This window comes from Myotis davidii, unplaced genomic scaffold (genome assembly GCF_000327345.1).
Source record: "Myotis davidii unplaced genomic scaffold, ASM32734v1 scaffold164, whole genome shotgun sequence".
Classification (NCBI taxonomy): domain Eukaryota; kingdom Metazoa; phylum Chordata; class Mammalia; order Chiroptera; family Vespertilionidae; genus Myotis; species Myotis davidii.
This window is the reverse complement of record NW_006296417.1, coordinates 3,917,309-3,923,117: the sequence shown is the minus strand read 5'-3', so window position 1 is coordinate 3,923,117 and position 5,809 is coordinate 3,917,309. Positions and strand designations below refer to the sequence as shown.

The 5,809-nt window shown below is 45.3% G+C and overlaps 1 long non-coding RNA gene across 1 annotated transcript in view; it reads left to right on the top strand.

Moving 5' to 3' along the window:
• Positions 1–5,809, top strand: part of LOC107184372 — a 19,659-nt gene that overhangs the window by 1,624 nt on the left and 12,226 nt on the right. The window contains exon 2 of the long non-coding RNA XR_001515199.1: positions 3,562–3,646. This is a non-coding gene — a long non-coding RNA (uncharacterized LOC107184372). The remainder of the gene's footprint in view (positions 1–3,561; positions 3,647–5,809) is intronic.

The following is a 5,809-nucleotide window of genomic DNA, read 5'->3' as shown; positions in this document are numbered from 1 at the left end:
CCAGTAGGGGGTGTGCAAGAGGCAGCTGATAGATGTTTCTCTATTCTCCCTTCCTCTCTGTAAAAAATCAATAAAATATATTAAAAATAAAAAAGAGGCGGTTTTCTCTGCAACAGCCCCACCCCGAGTCCTTCTTGCCTCCTGCGCTCGCTATGCTAGTCTTCACACCCTCCACCCCCCACCCCACCACTACCTGACGTCCGTCTGTGATTCTGCCTTTTCGGGATTTACCTCCCAAGAACTTCCGTGTCAGCAAAACAGGCCTGGACAGGCCTCTTTTTCATTTCGGACCAGGCGTTTTCATGGGTAGCTTATCCCAGTGGCCAGATAAGTTCCTATTGAACGAGGACAAAAAACAAACACACACGTTTTATCATTTATAAATGTTAAAGGCACGCCTTGAAATTAAATACCCATTGCATTTGGAAGTTATTTATGACATGTTCTTACAAGCGCATATCTTTTGAAAGTAGGATATTTGGTAAAACACTGTGTAATAGGGAATTCTCGTGATCCATCCGCAATGTTCTAAAGCCTTCGTGGTAGAGAATTTGGTTGAGCACACAACACCCCGATGGGGGACTATTATTATTTCTGTGTATTATCTCTACCAGGAAACGGACACACAGGGGTCTAATTGGCCCAGGTTCACACTGCTGACAAGTATTGGAACCAGGACTGAGCCCAGGTAGTCGGGTTCAGACCCATTCCCTCCTGCCCTCCTGGGTTCTTTTCTTTTTTTTTTTTTTTAACATTTAAGGAACCATATTCTTCTTTTTGTTGTTTGTGTTGGGTTTTTTATTTTTTAAATATACTTTTTTTCATTGATTTCAGAGAGGAAAGGAGAGAGAGAAACATCAATGATGAGAGAATCATTGACCGGCTGCCTCCTGCATGCTCCCTACTCGGGGGAATGGGATCAAGGCCGTGCAACCTGGGTATGTGCCCTTGGCCCAAATCGAACCCTTTAGCCGAGTGGTCGGCAAACTCATTAGTCAACAGAGCCAAACATCAACAGTACGATTGAAATTTCTTTTGAGAGCCACATTTTTTAAACTTAAACTATATAGGTAGGTACATTGTTATTAACTTCATTAGGGTACTCCTAAGGCTTAGGAAGAGCCACACTCAAGGGGCCAAAGAGCCGCATGTGGCTCGCGAGCCGCAGGTTGCTGACCACGGCTTTAGTCCATAGGCCGATGCTCTATCCACTGAGCCAAACCAGCTAGGGCCCAGTTTCTTTTTTTGAAGGCAGTACCCGGTGCCAAATAGATTCAGTTGGATCTTCTGGTGTGTGGTGCCGCCTGATTTGCCAGCTCCTTCCTCGCCTACTTTTTTGAGGTCTTCCACCTTCAGCATTGGGCCTCCCTCCACTGGGCATTGTCAGACCTTTTCGAACTTAATTCCCAGCCCTGGGCCCCATCCTGTGGTTGTCAGTCTCCCGGCATGCCAACTGAGAACCATCTAGCTCCCTGGTTTTGTTCCTTCTTTGATTGTGAACCGTCACTCCAACGGTTCAGCTGTGGGGCGACACCCGCTTAATAAACATACACCTTGGTCGGACTCCATAAAACATCTTCCTTCTCCAAAGCTTACACCCCCACACCCCTTCCCTTCAGAGAAGGCCCTTATCTGCTTCATTGGAACTTTATTCTCTATCGCACATGACAGCCATGACTTCTTCTGCCATATCCCGTGTCTTTAGCCATCACCCTTTTTTAAAAAAATGCATTTTTATTGATTTCAGAGAGGAAGGGAGAGGGAGAGAGAGACATCAAAGATGAGAAAGAATCATTGATGGGCTGCCTCCTGCATGCCTCCCATTGCGGGTAGAGCCTGCAACCCCGGCATGTGTCCTGACTGGGAATCGAACCGTGACCTCCTGGTTCATAGGTCTACACTCAACCGCTGAGCCACACCAGACAGGCTAGCCATCACTCTTTAAAGCTAGACTAGCTTTGTCCTAGATTAAAAGCACCTGACACCTGGCAGACCACATGCTATGCCCTCCACAGTTCCTTTTCGTGCTAAGTGATCTATCTGCCAGTGAACCGAGAGGAGATCCCTCCCTCCCCCAGTCCTGCTGGTTCCTGTTACTGCTGCGTCGTTCCCGGTGAAAAATGCAGAGCAGCGCCCTCAGCTTTGGCTTCCTTAGTGGAAAAGCCGCTGCGTGTGCTCTCAGTACGTCTGGCCCCGTGTCACTGTGTCCAAGGGAATATTTCTGGACGGATTCAAGGATCTGTTGACACTGATCATCTCCAAGGAGACCTCAGAGGGAGGTGGAGAATAGCCGTGGGTCTCAGAGCACTTTTCACTCTACACCCCTTGGGGGCTTTTTTGAACTATGTCAGCAGTTCTCAACCTGTGGGCCGCGACCCCTCTGGCGGTTGAACGACCCTTTCACAGGGGTCACCTAAGACCATCCTGCATATCAGATATTTACATGACGATTCATCACAGTAGCAACATGACAGTGATGAAGTAGCCACAAAAATAATGTTAGGAGACCTCAGAGGGAGGTGGAGAATAGCCGTGTAGAGCACTTTTCACTCTACACCCCTTGGGGACTTTTTTTGAACTATGTCAGCAATTCTCAACCTGTGGGTCGCGACCCCTTTGGCGGCCGAACGACCCTTTCACAGGGGTCGCCTAAGACCATCCTGCATATCAGATATTTATATGACGATTCATCACAGTAGCAACATGACAGTGATGAAGTAGCCACGAAAATAATGTTATGGTTGGGTCACAACATGAGGAACTGTATTGAAAGGGCCAGATGGTTGAGAACCACTGAACTATGTGAATATATTACCTTTTTTTTTTTTTAATGAAAGAGGGTAGAAAAGAAGTAAACTCAGATAATCTGCTAAACTGAAAGCTGACACTATTGGAAAGGAAACTAACGCTCCCCCCACCATACACATACACACCACTTTGTAATCATCCCTGTCAGCTGCATTTGTCCCCTTTTAACTTCTTTTTTTCTTGATGAAATAAAAGCCACACAACACTCAGTACCTCCAGGGATATAAGAGGAACCTGAAATGTCCCTGGTTGATGATAAGGATTCCTGGTACATAAAATGGGAGGCGGCGGGGGGGGCAAAAAATAAAATGGGGGAGCAGCTTGCACTCCTGTTGTGACACGGCCTCACACACTGCAGACCAGGGCTTCCTGCGGTTCTCCCTGCTTCCCCGCAGCTCCCCAGGCCCGTTCCCCCTTTTCTGCCCTTCTCTCCTCTGGTAGTAATTAAAGGAGGCAGAGAGAGACACAGGTCTGCCTTTCTCCCCGTTTCCCTTCCTTTGTATCCACCTTTGCCTGGGGTGGCTCCTTTAGAGAGCCAACCCCGCTCATCATAGAGGCTCAGTGATGACCTTGACTCTGAGTCCCCGAGATGCAGTTTTCAAATACAGGCCTTTGCAGATTCCTGCAGCTCTCCTCCTGCTCTCTGCAGCTTCTCTTGCTGCTCAGACTCTGAGTGACTTACACACAGACTGCCTTATTTCTGCCTGCACCCTGCTCCTTCACGAGTGGCAATCTCTTTTTCTTTTTTCCCAGGGTGCACCGCAAACAGGATTGAAGCTCATTTGATGCTCAAAATATGATCTCCAAGCACAGTTATGGAGCTTCTTCCATGTACCAGGTACTGTTCTAGAAACGTGAGATACTGCATGGACTGGGGTATCTATTCTTATGGAGCTTACATTTAAAAGTATATATATATATGTGTGTGTGTATGTATATATATATGTGTGTGTGTGTATGTATATTCATATATATACATCTATATACACACATATATATATTATTGATTTCAGAGAGGAAGGGAGAGGGAGAGAGAGAGAAACATCAATGATGAGAGAGAATCATTGACTGGCTCCCTGGAGCTTACATTCTAACGGGGCAGGAATCCACAAATCAGAAAATACCAGGTATGACAAGTGATGATGATGGAAGCCTCATTTCAGTTGAATGGGCAGGGAAGGCCTCTCTGAGGAGGCGACATTTAAGTCGAAGCAGGAAGGGCACAAAGGAGGCAGCTATGTGTATAGCCACACACAAGTTCCCAGAGAAGATGGCAGATGGCATGCACGCAACTCATTTTGCTCCGTTCCCAAATGCACTAAACATAGATTTTCTTCCTTTTTTTCCATAAGTCATAAACTCAGAAGGAAATGTTAACTTAAATCCCTCTATAATTTGAAATTTGATGTTCTTAGAGTAGTGCTGAATAATCATTTGTGCATTATCCAAGCTTTTGAGTTCTTTTTTAAAAATATATATATATTTTTATTGATTTTAGAGAGGAAGGGAGAGGGGGAGAGAGAGAGAAACATCAGTGATGAAAGAGAATCATCCATCTGCTGCCTCCTGCATGCCCCACATTGGGGAAGGAGTCCATAACCCAGGCCTGTGCCCTGACCGGGAATCGAACTGTGACCTGGTTCATAGGTTGATGCTCAACCACTGAGCTATGCTGGCCAGGCAAAGCCTGTGAGTCCTAATGTAATCTTTAGGCATCTCAGGAAAATGCACATTCTACATATACAGTCGTCATATAATTTTGGAGGTCCACAGACCCCATTCAAGGTAGGAGTACATCTTTTCTCATGTTTGGCCTGAGCATCTAAACTCAGATTTCCCTCTTGAAGCCATTCTGTTGTCCACTAGCCCACCTTTCGTTGGAAATGCTCTTTCCCATTTACTCAGAAACTCTATAACCTTATTAAATTTCACAAGGAGGTCGCCGAAACCTGTTTGGCTCAGTGGATAGGGCGTCGGCCTGTGGACTGAAGGGTCCTGGGTTCGATTCCGGTCAAGGGCATTTACCTGGGTTGCGGGCACATCCCCAGTGGGAGATGTGCAGGAGGCAGCTGATCGATGTTTCTCTCTCATCGATGTTTCTAACTCTCTATCTCTCTCCCCTCCTCTCTGTAAAAAATCAATAAAATATATATTAAAAAATAATATTCACAAGGAAATATAAGGGAACGTGTGCTTCCCAGCCAAGATGTGCTATCAGGAACTAGATTTGCATGTCCACACAAAACAAAGCAAAACAGACGAGGTACAAGAAACAAGGGTTTTTAAGACATTACATGTCAGGAGACAGTACAGGAAGCATGAGGTAAGCACTGCTGTTGCCCAGCTGACTTCCTGGAGTGTGTTTTCAGGTTTCACTTCTGCAGGGAGGGGGCAAAGGGGGAACTCGGGCACAGCCTGGCAGTCTCCCTGAATGGAGGAGTTGGACCTGGGAGTCCAGAGAAGGCGAGGTGGCTGGAGATAGCAGGACAGAGGACCAGAAGGAGGAGAACATGAGCCATGGGAGGGAAGAAAGTGAAGATCTTGACTTCATAAATATTAACAAGTCTCTTCTTTGAAATTGTTAGGAAAATGAAAAAAGCCACAAATTGGGACAGAGTATTTGTAAATCACACATCTGACACAGGACTTGTACCAGAATATGTAATGAATGCTGGACATTCAATAATAATAAATAAAGAACACAATTTTTTTTAATGGGCAAAAAATTTCAGAGGCAGTTAGTTGACCAAGGAAAATATACAGATGGCAAATAAGCACATGAAAAGAGACTCAATATCATTACTCTCAAAAATAATTTTGCCGGAGTGAAAAAAGCCAGACAAAAGAGTACATAATTTATTATTCCATTTATATGAAATTCTAGTAAATGCAAACTAATAGAAAAATGACTAATACTTTAGTGACCTGGGACTGGGAGAGAGGGTAGGGAGAGGTGGTAGTGATTTCAAAGGGCCCGAGGAAACTTTAAAAAGTAATAATG